Source organism: Dermacentor andersoni, chromosome 8 (genome assembly GCF_023375885.2).
Source record: "Dermacentor andersoni chromosome 8, qqDerAnde1_hic_scaffold, whole genome shotgun sequence".
Classification (NCBI taxonomy): domain Eukaryota; kingdom Metazoa; phylum Arthropoda; class Arachnida; order Ixodida; family Ixodidae; genus Dermacentor; species Dermacentor andersoni.
Window position 1 is genome coordinate 120,154,049 of NC_092821.1, and position 14,793 is coordinate 120,168,841.

At 46.1% G+C, this 14,793-nt stretch overlaps 1 long non-coding RNA gene across 1 annotated transcript in view; it reads left to right on the forward strand.

Moving 5' to 3' along the window:
* Positions 1-14,259, forward strand: part of LOC129384315 (uncharacterized) — a 207,999-nt gene extending 193,740 nt beyond the window's left edge. Inside the window, exon 5 of the long non-coding RNA XR_011896122.1 lies at positions 14,177-14,259. This is a non-coding gene — a long non-coding RNA (uncharacterized lncRNA). The remainder of the gene's footprint in view (positions 1-14,176) is intronic.
* Positions 14,260-14,793: the final 534 nt, after the last annotated feature.

Genomic DNA, 14,793 nt, shown 5'->3' on the forward strand with positions numbered 1-14,793 from the left:
AGCGTAAACGAATTCGAACTGAAAAAGAAAATACGCATTGAAGATAGCCAGTTCACAAATAAATACATTCCTACATATCCGGGCAAGTAATGGATAGCATTCACGTGAGTTCAGAGACCCAGCTTATCACCGCGCCGGTGCGCTAGCATGTCGGCTCCGATGGCGTCAGTGCAAACCATTTGTATTGTGCTGGTGACTTCTTTTTTCTTCGACAAGATGACAAAATCGGAGCCCAGAACATTGCACCATTAGCGAAAAGTCGCGAAGCGATGACGACGGGTTGCTTGAAATTAGGCCTGTATCACGTTTTAATTGCTATTACATGACCTGGTTAATATAATGCTTTTAACCAATTGATTTAAATTATCTTCTGCGGTGTCGAGTGGCCGGTCGGATATTGAAAAAGAAAAAGCAAACCACCAATTTTGAAAAAAAAATGCTTTCAGATCTCAAAATTGCGTTTTACTTGAAAAAGCAGCTTTCGTGCACCCGGAGACGGCTCACTAATAACGTCCTCGCTATGCTTTTAGAAGTACAGCCGACTCCCATTAATTCGACCGTTGAGGGACCTCGAGATTTGGTCGAATTATCCGAAAGATCGAGTTAACAGACGGCGGCTAATATGAACGAATTCAAATATGTTTTTTATTGTAAAGTCTTTCTGCTTCTGCCTATTGAAGCGTGACTCGACCGGCATGCCGCAATGAGCGCCGTAAGCGTTGAACTAATAGGAAAAGTAAAGTCCTGAAAGCTCTGAAAATAAAATAAAAGTAAAGTGGATCAGCTTCGTGCTTAATGAAGCAGTAGCACCGTCCGCAGAATTTCTTGTTTTTCAAGCTCTAGCAGCCGCTGCGCGCAGGAGGGGACCGGAAGGGGTTGGATTAACCGAAGCGGCACGCTTCCGCGTCCGAACTAAGCGAGTTGTTCTTCCATGGCAATGTACGGGTTCTCGTGGAAACTTTCCAGTGCGTTCGTATTAAGCAAAAATTCGAGTTAGCCGAGTTTGAATTAACGAGAGTCGACTGCAGCGCCAAATAGAGGCGCATATCACCCCTGCGGTAAACCGGGGTTGAGGCAACGAACTTAACCACAAGTACCTTGAGAACACCTAATTTAGTACGTGAAAACGACGACTAGAACAAGTATGCGTCATCGCCGGACACCAAGCGCGAGCAATCAACTGCTTATTTTGTAAAAAAATTTAGAGAAGTTTGTGCGCGGTGTCCCGTATTTGGCGTATACTTGCTGCTCCACTCTGGTCCTCTCGTTGTTTTCGTGTACTATGTTGTGATCATGTTCAATAAACTAAACCCACTGTTGAATTTTCCTTGAGGAGTTTCACCGGGGGCCACTTACCGGCTATAGTTACGTCAATAAAAAATTCGCCAGGACTCGGGGAAGCCAGATTTGTCGTAGAGGTTACTAACGACTCGCCAAAAATTTAGCGACATTCTCGCTAAGTTGCCCAACACTGGACTATAGTACGATAAGTGGCTTGCGGGAATAAATAGGCTTAATTGACAAGCATAATTAGTTTGGCGTGTGTTCTCGGACGATCACCTTTCGGCGATAATATCGCCTTTGCGTGACGTAATGCTCAACTAGCCAATCAGCTCGCACTTGCATGGTCGAGGTGACAGCTCCGCCGAAAGTGGCGAGGGGAGAGAGCGTCTCGCTTGGCAGTGGAGCTCGCCTGCAGAAATCATATCTCGGCTATTAATGAGCCGATTTGAAACGTTTTTGCGACAGAACGCTCCCTAGAGGACGCGTGACAACTTCCAGCGTATAACCGAAATTTGCTTTGGGGCCTGGTGAGGGGCCCTTTAACGGGAAGGTTTAGCTCGGGGCTTCCTGTCCAAGTACATGGGAAAAGGAAAAATATTCTTTCTCGCCAACCGCAGCACCGAATTTAATGGGGATTGTTACATTTAAAGAAAACTATTAATTTCTTATGACTGTTGCAAGCGGTTTTTTTTATTGAGGCTTTCGAATTTTATAATAAGAATTGTTGAACATTACAAAACTAAAGAGAAAACGAAACTATGGCGTTAGCAAATCTGTAGCTCACGAATGAAAAACGATATCGCAATTATGAAAACTGCATTTAATATCACGTCTGAAGCGTACAAAACTGGTGTTATACACGCTCGCGAAGTGTATAAGTAATTTATGAATAAGGCTTTTCTAAAACTCTTATAAGCGTTAATACGAATTCACGTAAGCTGTCAGTTAATATGTACCAAATTTGTCCGCTTGAGATTCTCTAATGGATGCAGTTTACAGGACTGGCGAAATCTGGCTTTTGCGCGGAGCTACGTAAAAGGAAAAAAAAAGATAGAAGCACGAAGTTTGCGAATTCGAATTTTCTAACTTCGTGCTTCTAAAAGATACCAATTTTCGGCATTTAAAAAAAGGGTCAGGCCCGGTGAGTAAAAATACTCCTTTTTGCAGTCAGTAGAATTTTAACTAATATATCTCTCATAGTCAATAAACTTGAATAAAATCGGTCTAGAGGTTTCCTCATAAAAGCAATTCTGCGTTTTCCATGTACTTGAATAGGCAGGTATCGGAGTTAGGCCCGAGTTATAGGTTCGTCTCAATATTCAAGCTGTTTACGAAATTTGCAAGACTTGTAATGATACGTGGCAGTCCAATTAAAAACCATACGGAGTCCCCGAAAAAAAAAAGAAACAGTTTGAGTCGTGTTTGCTTCCACATACATACATACATACATACATACATACATACATACATACATACATTCATACATACACACATACACGTTATGTTTGTAATTAAAGTTGAACGTTGAGATTGAGCAGATGTTCTCTGGCAGAAACGCACGATTCGAGTAGGGTGCAACGTGTACGACCGTCAAATTGGGCATTTCCGACATGGTCGAACGCTTTCTTCTTCGACGTTTGCAGGTTCAGCTTGTTACTTTTGCGTAGTCGTTTCCCGAACAAGGCCGTGGTATTGTGTGCGTGCGTGCGTGCGTGCGTGCGTGCGTGCGCGCGCGTGCGCAAATGAAACATGGCTTTGTAAAATGAAAATGTAATCTTGAGTTAAACTAAATCTCCAATCCCGGAAAGTATGGGCCGCATGCCTTTCGCAACCTTAATTAAGGCAACTTCATTCTGACGGGAATCTCAGATTGTAGTTTAGCTTGTCGCTGGAAGTAATCTGCAGTGCTCTAACATCGTTCGTACTAACCCAGTCTTGTTATCACCGAGGTGTGTATCGAACCTATACAATAAAAAAATTGATGAATTGATTGGAATATCGCAACCTTTGTTAATAAATGTTTGCCATACTCCGATTAATCACTGTTCGCAGCGCGTCATTAGCTAACAGTACGAGGTGAGATGATTAAGTCGCCGAAGTGAAAAGAACACCCTGCAATCGTCGGCGTACATTATTAAACGGGCAGCCTGATTCATACTCCATCACTTATGTAAATGTTAAACGGCATCGCGACTCGTTCGCTTGCCTGTGGTACGCCTGTTATTATTAATGAGGAACAGTGTTGAAAGTTGTAAAAGGAAATTTAAAAAATAATACAGTTGACGCGGTACGTGTAAACCCCCATTGCATTAGCATTTTATAGCAATGCAGACTGCATTGAAATGCAGAGCACAGAGGGATCCTGATAAAAAAAAGAAAATGCCAGCAGACTACAGTGAATCAACCTCCTGTGAACTTATCCAGTCACCATCAAGCAAACAAAAAGAATGTGGGTGGGGGGGGGGAGGCAGAAGCTGCGTGAGCATTAAGAACAGCTGTGCAATAGCAATTGCTAGTATATTTCACGCAAAGCAAGCGAACAAAGTTAAGTCAGATCTTTTTTTCAGTCGATCAAACGATTGCACTGGAAACACGCGAATGGCTATATACGTCACCACTATGCTCAACCTGAATACATCTTGCCTGCGTCGAATGCGCCATCTGTCAGTCCCGTCCACCTGCCTTCTTGTTTGCCTGTCCCGTTGAAACAGTGACGTGTCATCCTGAGCTCGTCTACCCCGCTCAAAAAGAAAAGAATCTTAATCTAGGGGAAAAAAAAAACTAGGTCTACTTGCAGGTGTACCCGCGTGCTCATATCTTCGGTGATTGATGTTGTCATTGTCCCGCCCTACATACGCGATTGCGGACGGATCGTACATGCAGGCCTGCATGGTGCTCGTCACTACTTCCTATTGAAGACAATAAAAAAAACAATAAAAATAACAAAAAAACAAAAACAAAGCAACGTCTTTCTTTGAACGACACTTCTGAACGAGTTCTCTCAGAGCCGTGGACGCTGGATAACATGTACGACGTTGTTTATTCATCTAAATATATCCTCTCGAGACTCGGAAGACAGCTGTGGAAGATGATAGCTTTTCGTGTCGGTTATTCGTAATGGCCTTCATGTTACTAACGCGATAAAAAAAACTGTTTCTCGTTTAAATGCCTCCAAATGATGCCAGAAGCAGGACTACTAGGTACGTGGACAATGTTGCTGTCTCCTCGTGTAAGTAATCTTTTGATGTAATTTTAAAAAAAGTGCTTTTCGTTTTCACGGGCCGCTAATATATCGAGATGTAATGTCGTGTGGCGGGTTGTCACGTGTTTTTTACGCCGCGTTCTGGGTTCTCACGTCGTTTCGCTGCAGTATAGAAGGACACGTACTACGTCACGGTTGTGCGTTCCACCGCCCGTGACGACACAACCGACTGTGTCGAATTGGCAGAGAGCTTTAAGTTAGGGGACGCAAGCGGCTTGCGTGCGCAAGAACTAGGGGCCACGGTACTGCGCATGCGCAGACCAAGATGTAAGTGTCTGCGCATGCGCAGCACCGTGGCCCCTAGTTCTTGCGTATGCTAGCCGCTTGCGTCCCCTAATCTAAAGCTGTCTAGCGTCGATTTTGTCGGAGGCTGGTGGGGCAAGATCATGAGGGACGCATTTTCATCCAGTTTCGCACGCGTGTGATATCATATTCGATGTGAACGCGTGTTACGTAATCGCGTGGTTCCTAGTTAATTTCGAGAAGGATTGAAAGCTATCTGCAATATAATGCGCGAGAGTTCTCAACCGGTATACGTATCGCACGGTGCTATAGGCAACTATTTACGACGCTGTACCAGTGCACACAACGTTTTACGTCCCTTGTCATGTAAAGAACGACACGCAATGACACACTTCCCGGTGCGAGGCCTTGAAGAGAATGTGCAAGCGCCCTGGCGGGCTTTCATTATCTTGCTCTCTGTTATCTTCAACTAGGCTTAGGGTGCCTTGATACGCGCCGTACGGGGGCGCGCTCATCGAGGCACCTTCGCAGTTGATGAATATGATGTTGTTGATTATGATGATATTTTTTGGCATACCTTTGAGACGGAGCGAGGACAAATAGTCACCCAGCCTGCCTGATTCGTTCAGGTTACACTACATCTATCGCTATCTAGCCTTCCGCCTATCTGATCCCGATCTTTAACTTTCGTATTTGAAACCGTTATCGCCATACTGTACCGTTATGCCCACACAATCGCAATGACTCCTGTTCTATCAATCTCTTCCCTGGTTTTACTACACCAATACTCTTATCGTCTCATACCTATACCGACTGCTGATCAGTTTAACCCTTCAGGTCGGAAGCAAATCCCGTTGCAGACGCCTAACGCCCCCTGAAAGCGCCGACGCGAAGTCGCCACCCGCAGCTTCAAAGCGTTGCCAAGGATACGGCTCCTGTGACGTCACAATCCCCCCATGAACGTCGTCTGTTTGGCTTCACTGGTGAAACGCCGTTAAATACAGGGCGAAATCTTTTTTTGTTTTTTTTTTTGTTTTTGTTTTTCCGGGAATCGATTCTAGCATGGTGGTTTCTAGGTTTTCTCAAATGTAACCTAGCCCTTGCTCCTCCTCGAGTAAAACTTATTAGCCTGTATAACTGCCATTAGGCCACGATCAGAATATGCTAGTGATATATGAGACCCCCATCAAAATAACGTAACTGAAATTTTCGCACACGTCCCGAATTGGAATGTTAGATGTATATTCTCCGTTTACCCACACAATTTCAGCATTATGCCTAGTCCTACATGCTGTTCAGCCTGCAAGTACAACGTGAAGTGTCCAGGATTTGCCTTTTTCATATATTATGTTACTGGTTACGTCTTAACAGCTCTATTATCAAACGAGCCCACCGGACCTTCGTTCGTTCGTTCGTTCGTTCGTTCGTTCGTTCGTTCGTTCGTTCGTTCGTTCGCTCGCTTTATTCGCTTACATTGTCAACCATCGTTGATAAATAAATATATATTTAAAGCACCGGTTTGATAGACGAGGCGGGAAAAGGTTCATTTTCACTAGAGAAAGTTAGGGCAAAATTTCGTCCTTCTATTTAGATACCATTTCTCGTCGAAACCTCAGCGCTGATACTTCTTGCGGATTTCATTACCAAAGCTTTCGCTTTAAGACCCTTCTGGCACGGGATCTGGAAACTCGCTTGGTGTTGTCTTTGGTCCCTCTACACGATAGTCCTTTAATTCCTTATCAATGAGCCATTCAAGAAATACTCAAAGAGAAACAGAGCAAAATTTTACATTAATAGAGTTTTTTTTTTTCTTCTGAGCTCTGCTTTTTCTCACTTTGACGCAAAAGTGTTGAAAAAGTTGAAGTATTACCTTTTCCTTTCATGAAGCTTGGCATGTCATTGAGCGCTCCTGTTTTGTTTTATTTCGAGGCTTTCCTGCTGCGACACTCCCCAAATGATGTGACGTATCGTCATAGAGAAATTCCTTTGCAAATCCCAGTGATTTCATTGTTAATCTCGTCGGTCATTTTTTTTTCACTCATCGTGTCTTTTAGATATCTTCATTATTGTTCATACAGAATGACTTTTCAAGAGCGATGTATCTCTATTCTGCTTGCCTTTCATTCATTTATCGTAATTACATTTTCTGAAAAAAATTTGACTCGCCATCCCGACCCTGCGAAACAGATGGCCAGCGAAGCTGTTAGAAAGCCACTCGAATGCCGTCGATGGGGATGTGAAATGTTTTATTGTTCTGTCTCGTCTTAGCACGACACCGTTGTTGGGCATTACGATTTTGCACTCTTCGACGCTCGTCGTATTCACGCTGCTCTTAGGGGGTCTTTGCGTGGTCTACCCATAGCGGTCTTGCAACGAACTGAATGAGTTGCCAGGCGGATCTGAATTTTATATCTGAAGTTTGGTGACGTCACTCACTGATTCGTATGCTGCTGTTGCCCCTTTCTCACCGGTGCAGCTTATGCAACCGTAGGCTTTACCGGGAAAGACATGCCGGAAGAAGGAACGTGCCTCGCATTGTTCACAGGCGCCTTATCGTCCATCGTGTGGTTCTGGCGCTTGTTTTGTGCTTTTCTTTATTGAGACGAATACTGAGATGTCTGCTGTATGCCTGATTCCAAAGGAGATATGCATTTTTTTTCCTTTTTTTTTCTCTTTTTTTGCGGACAGACACGAAAAGCCCCGAAAAGCTAGAGGCTAACCGCATCGCTGTAATTCATGCTGCTAATAAATTTACGAAGTAGACCCGACTGTTGGCCCATCCCCCTTAGTGAGTAGGTCCCACTGCCTCGGTTATGATCATCATCATCATCATCATCATCATCATCATCATCATCATCATCATTTCATGCCGCAACACCGGCGCCGCGGTACGGTTGCGACGCGACCGGCGCAACCCACCAAGCGATGATGATTATGGCACGCTATCACGTGACGTGGACGTCAGCGCCTGCGCCCGCCTTCTCCTCACCAGTCGATCCGTTTTCCTCCTCCTCGCCTCCAGCCACCTCTCCCTCTTTGTTAACTGTGCGTCGGTGATAACCCACGACTCCGAATTTCCTCGAGTAACCCGTATAATGCTTTCGAATCGAAATGATTATCGCTTTCTCCATTGTGCGTCGCTTTTCTTAAAAGCAATAGTATACGGGGTCTGTTAGAAAAGTATCCGACCTTTTTTTTTTTTTGCGCACACCTGATGCATATGAAACAAGCGCGCTTGCATCAGCCGACCTTGAACTTTCGTGTGCATGCGCGAATTCCCCCCCCCCCCCCCCCCCCCTGCCGATAGCGTCAGTCGCTGGGTCGCCGCGTTTGAGTAAGGTAGTGCGCAGTGCTCCCGTCGGTTTTTTATTGCAAGAAAAATGGCGGGGCCACTGGAGCAGCGCTACTGCATCAAATTTTGCTAGAAGCTGGGCGATAGCCAAATGGAAACCATTCGGAAGATTCAGACGGCTTTCGGTGACGATGCCATGAGCAGCACACAGATTAAGGAGTGGCACAAGCGGTTTAAAGATGGCCGCACATCGGTGGAGAGCGAGCCACGCTCCGGTCGGCCGTCAATATGCCGAAATGACCAGGTCATTGCCGAAGTGAACGCTGTGGTGATGCGGTACCGTCGTGTGACTATCCGATAAACTACGGAAGAGGTGGGCATCAGCACTTTTTCTGCACCTTCCATTATGACCGAATATTTGGCCATGAAGAGAGTTGTGGCGAAATTCGTGCCGTAGCTGCTCACGGTGGAGCAAAAGCAACTTCGTGTTGAAGTCTCACAGGACGTGCTAGATTCCACAAACGGCGACCCCGACATCATGATCACCATAATCGCGGGTGACGAGTCTTGGGTGTACGGGTACGACCCTGAAACCTAATCCCAGTCGTCGCAGAGAAAGCATTGTACGTCACCAAGACCAAAGAAGGCCCGCCAAGTGCGCAGCAACGTCAAAGTGACGCTGACTGCTTTATTTGGCTCCCGCGGTGTGGTACACCACGAGTACGCACCACAGGGTCAAACAATCACCAAAGAGTACCACAGGGATGTCCTCCGTCGCCTACGTGATGCTGTGTGGCGCAAGAGACCGGAGTTGTCGTCAATAGGAAATTGGCGCATCCATCTCGACAATGCTCCTGCACATTCCTCGCACTTGATTCAGACTTTTTTTGGCGAAATGCCAGACTCCTGTAGTTCAACAGGCTCCTTACTCTCCTGATATGGCCCCCTTGCGACTTCTGCCTGTTTTCCAAAATCATGAGGCCATTGAAAGGAGCGCTATTTCAGACAACGGAGGACATTATGGCTGCAATGACAGCTGAGCTAAGCTCCATTCCGAAAGAGGCCTTCTCGGAATGCTTCCAACAGTGGCAGCACCGCTGGGAGAAGTGTGTGGAGTCCCAAGGAGCTCTACTTTGAGGGTGATTAGGTTTCCAACGCTTCAGTTGTGTCAGTTTTTTTTTATTCGGCCAAAGCTCGGATATTTTTCTAACAGAGCTCGTATATACCGCGGAAGTCGGGGTGTGGTAAGAGATTATGTCGCGTTCGGCTGTATTGGCCACAAATTTCTGCCACATTCTGCATACTTGTACGAATTAGTGGTAAAATTTTCGTCCTCTAATGCCTTAATTTGTTTACGATTGCTGAAGTGGCATTGATAACGTTACGTCTTTTTTTATTATTCACTTTATTCCTAATAAGGGTAAATCTGATTTTGGTCGAAAACAAGTGGCGGTACACTCGGATAGCTTTCTTCTTTTTTGTTTTTGTTTATCTTTTCAGGAAATATTTTGGATTTACCCGCAGCAACGCCACCTACACTTCCATAGAAACAAAATATAAAACCGACATTGCGGCCGCCGTTGCGTAAAGATTTGGTAAACGAATTCTTTGATCAATAATTAAACATGTCTGTAGTGCAGGTCATTCTAGCTTGTGAGTGTTAAACAAAGAGCCGGTCCGCAGCGTACCTACAGGGAACAAGCTGTTCAATATCCTTTTTAAAGAAATAGTCAACGTTTACATATTCATGTGCAAACAATTTTTATGTACATATCTTTAATCACACTGTGGTCGCCTTTGGCTTCTGCTGAAGCATCAACTTTAGATATTATTATTATTACTATTTTAGTTTCAAGTTTGCCGTGGTCAGTTGTGTCTGACCTTCGCCGGGGCTTTGACCGGTCGCGGTCGACGTCATTGTCACGAAGACGACCTAAATTTCTAAATGTGCACACTAACGTCACTCGTGTCTTTTTCGCTACATGTGGAAGGAAACGAGCTCAAACGAAATACAAATCGAAAAAAGAACGTTTTTTGCCAGTTCAAAGTTGTATCGCATTAAATTTCGAAGATTACCGGGACGTTCTCTTCATGTCGTTGCGGGAAGCGGCAGACGTGCTTTGAAGACGCTGGCTCTGCCTTTGCCTTAGTGAAACCGCTCGGACCACAGATGAGCGTCTCGATACTCGGCCTTTTAATTCTCTGTAGCAAGCACCTTATACGAAAGCGAGTAGAAGATGGCCTTTTTGGTTGTAGAGCAGCAACCTCGTTGAACTTTGCTGTCTTAGCACCTACGTTAGTACAGCTGCCCGCGGCTTGAGCTGCTCTTCCGATCTATAATGGAGCCCGCGGTGCTTTTTTTTCTGCAATAAGTTCGAGACGATGCTTCTTCCGTTACGTCCGTGAGTAGTGTGTTTACCGAGAGCCTCGCTGTAGGACTTTCTTGACATTGTGGATAAAGGTAAGCCTCTGTCGCTTATGCGGCGTCCTGCCTTGAACTCGAGGTCTCGAATTTAACTGCTGCACTCATAATCGTGAGGGGCGTTATGCGTTTATAGTGTTTGTACACTGTTCGCTTCACTTTGCTGAGTGCTTGCACTATCTGCCTTACGGGGCTGAGAGCCATTGCATTTTTTTTTTGCTTGCTCAAGGGGGTATGAGTGCTTACGGGGGTATGAGTGCTTACGTGGGTATGAGTGCTTACGTGGGTGCGAGCCATTGATGATGATAGTTTTCTGTCGACGGACGCGAAAGAATCCCGGAATCCTAGCCACATACAGCTTCGCTGTAAAAACGGAGCTGCGCAGGTCACATAGCCACATCTCATCCTCGGCTGGATAAGCCGTAGACCTGGCAACCATATGGCGGTTGAAAACAACAACTTTGCCAACCATCATAGCCGCCGCCGCTAAGTACCGAACTAAGTACCGCTAAGTACCGCCGTCGCTAAGTACCGCTAAGCGGCAGCGCGTAGTCGGCTGCCAGTTGAGCTTAACCTCCGAGCTGCCGCGCGACATTCACGTCTGGTCATTTGTCTTGGACATCGAGACTTCGAGTCTCACGCACACTCCGAGCGAGGCGGCATCTGTGCATATGTTGCCGAGCTAGTGCCACGTCAAGCAACACCGTATAGCGAAACGAATACAACTTTGACCCCATCACGGAGTTGTTCTCGAGGATGTGACGTGCCGCGTTTCCAAGGCAACGGCAAGACGGCGCTGTTGTCATCTGTGAGAGTCATGCTGCCTCCGCAGCGAACGAGACCGGAGCCGTGAGGAATCGTTGAAGTCTGCCGATATTTTAATGGGACGCCATTGCCTCTTAGCGGCCCCGTTGAGACCGGTAAGCAAGCCGGAAGGTTTCTGTTCTCGATCGCCTCGTTTCTCGTCTCGCCTCTACCCACGAGGCCGCAGTCGCCCTCACGGCACCACGGTGAACAACAACAACCTTACGACTCTTCATTCGTCGAGCAAGATGGTGTGTGACGTCCAATAAAAGCAATACATTTGTGACAGCGAGAGAGAGAGGCCAATTCCCTCCCCCCGCCCCCATCCTTCGCTCGTGGCAGCTGGCGGTTTGAGGCGCTACGCGACATCTCGCCGCCTTCTTGGATCGGGCCTCAGTTTAGCTGCAGCGCACTAGCCTTCTGAATCGGCCCTGCAGCCACAGGCTGTGACGTTTCCTCGAGCGTACGATGGATCAGTAAGCCTTCATGGCCGTCGTCGTCACTGTCCCCGTCACATATTGTCGTCGCCGTGACGTCACGCGTATACGCGAGCGCGTCGCGCACGCAAGTGCTCGCGTTACACGCTTACACGTTCCACCGTGTAGCAATGCTTTGCGGAACCCCAGACGACGCCGTAGATAAACTGCAATACGCCCCGAATAACATTGATTCCCACAGTGCTTGGGTATGCACATATTTTCTAAAAGGTTCTTTTTTTTCCCTAATTTTATTTTCCCCTTTTTCTTGAGCCTTACGAACCTCGGCTTATACGCTGAAAGGTTGGGCGGTCAGATTGTCTGCAGGAGCAAACCTGTTTGCGAAAGAGATTCCTTCGGCTTACACCGAGCGTCTTTCGATCGAAAGAATCCGTATGTTGAGGCGAACGTGGCTTCCTGAACGGTTTCTATTGAACGAACCTATCTCTCTATCTCTCTCTCTGCGTGTGTGCGTGCGTGTACACTACCCGATCTTTCATCCCGTCGCCGTCATCCTTTGTACCGCGCCTACGTTTCACAGCGGCTGTATTGATGCCGAACTGAATCCCTTTGCTCAGCGCGTGACTCGTTCTTTTCCTCGGCCTTTATGTCTCTTAGAGTGGCCAAGGTCTTCTCCACTTCTTCGCCGTCTATTATTTATCGTCACTACGACGTCACGTGTATGATCTCTCTCCTGCATAACAAACTTCCCCGAATAGCCCGCAAATTATCGTTTATGTATTATTGCGATCCTATACACGCGAACTTGCCCTCTTTGTGCCGACGCGCATAGCGGGTGGCAGCCGTAAAGTTTCGCTTTGGCGGATCGTCGATCGCCTCCTTTCCGTAGCGAATCGAATCGAGATGATTCGATTCGCTACGTAGAGTCTAGTCGCTCTAGACTCTGTGCACCCCTCGCTGTTGTCTTACTCGTAGTCAATGGAAAAGACTGTATGTTTAGGGCCGTCCACGTCCTCGCCAAATCTTATTTCTTGTCGCCAAGTCGTATTTCCTATTGAGCAGTATTTTCCTTTATCTTGCTTAAAAGCGTGACTTCCTTCGAGACAATCCGAAGCCAGTATTCGAGAAAGACAACTACTCGGTCACGTTTGTTAATATCCTTTAGAGTGTATAGTAGAGAGATACGTAGATTTTTCGTACTCGAAATATATATTTTTTAAAGAGTGTATGTTGGTTGCACCTTTCAGAAGACAGCAGAGCGTAATGCACATTTGTTGTTAATCATTCGAAACTCGGCGGAATGATAGCGAATTTTTTTGGCAAACTGACTATACAATCGTTTCTCTCGGGTAAAGTCAGTTGCTATCGTGTCAACGTAGCGCATGAGATGAAAGAGGCATCACAGTGTTTATAGTATATACTTTCTCTAAAAATCATTGGTGACTTTCGTTGTGCTATAAAAAGTCTATACTTCGTGCTCCACGCCCAATGTATCGCCTTTGTTATAAACTATGTAGCTTTTTGGTAGATTTGCTTTGTACTAGAAGCTCATCGTGTAGACATAGTATAGTATAGACCTCTTTGAGCGTCTAGCTCAAAAAATTGTATTTGTAATTACCAATAACATTTTTATCGATTTTCGTTGTACTAAATGCTTGAAATATCGATATAGTTGAAGTATAGACAATTTACAGGCTTCCCGTAGGCCTACTTTGTTCCAGAAGCATAAGGTATATGTCTTGTTATAAAGTATATGGTTTCTGATATGCTTCCTACTGATTTATTTCTGATGTAAGCTCAGAGTATATGTTTGACTATGTACTTGCAGATAACTTTGCAAGATATATATTATGGGTTGTTCACAGACTTAATTTATATATGATTATTGCTAGAGGCTCAAAGCATAGATTGTGTTGTAGAATATTGACTTCCTGTGTACTGCCCACGGAGGTGCTAGTGGCAGAAGCTCAAAATTAAATATTTTTGTATAGACTTTTTGATTTTATATAGACTTCGTATTGACTTCCTTTGGGTTGGAGATTCAAAGCGGATGCTTCTTACTCACTACACGTAGACATCCGCTGTGCTACAGGCTCAAAGTATAGATATTGCTACGAAGTCTAGTCTTCCTGTATACTTCCCGTGGAGTTCTTTGTGGTAGGATGTCGAAGCAGAGATTTTTGGCAGAGTGTTAAATTTCTGTTGACTTCCTGTTGACTTATTATGCGCAATAGGCTCAAAGCAGAGGCAAGATTAAAGTATAGACTTTCGGTAGACTTTGGTTCATGCAACAGGTTCAAAGTGTACATACATACATACATACATACATACATACATACAACATACATACATACATACATACATACATACATACATACATATATAGTCACCGTAACACCGGTGCTCACGCTAACTGACCCTCGGTCTCGCAGGCGCATCACCGGTCGCCCTGGCGCTGGAATTCGCCGGGCTACATTGCCCGGGGGGCTCCGCGGTCAAGGTGGCTTCCTCGGGGGCCCGTGTGCCCCTGGGCTGGCCCTCCCGGCTCCTCTGCCGAGGGGTGAAACTCAAGCAGCGGCTCGTTTCGGGGCTCCTACTCGCCGCATCGGCCATTCTCTTCCTCACCCTCGTCCGCATCACCGGAGTCCGCCAGCTGCCGTTCGCGTCGCCGGCGCAGGACTGGGTGCCCAGCCACCGCAAGGGAGTCGCCGGACCGTCGGTGCAGCAGGCGAGTAATCATTCTTGAAGCATCAAATATGGATTAGCGTAGCAGCACGCCTTGGCGGACAGTTCTTTTGTAGTCAACATTCCACTAAACGGCAATCCTAAACTATCGATCACCCTTACGACTTGCAGGTAGGCAACGTAATGGATATCCTTAATCGAGAGATTTAGCGTGTTCGATATTCCGGTAAACCACGCGTAACCGCGAACGGGCTGGCCGTTTTACCGGATGAGCTGAGGCGCAAACGTAAGTGGCCTAGCCACCTTGCGGCGCAGAGCTCAACCAGACGAACGAGGCTGATATTGCGGTAACCAAGTCAGTTTT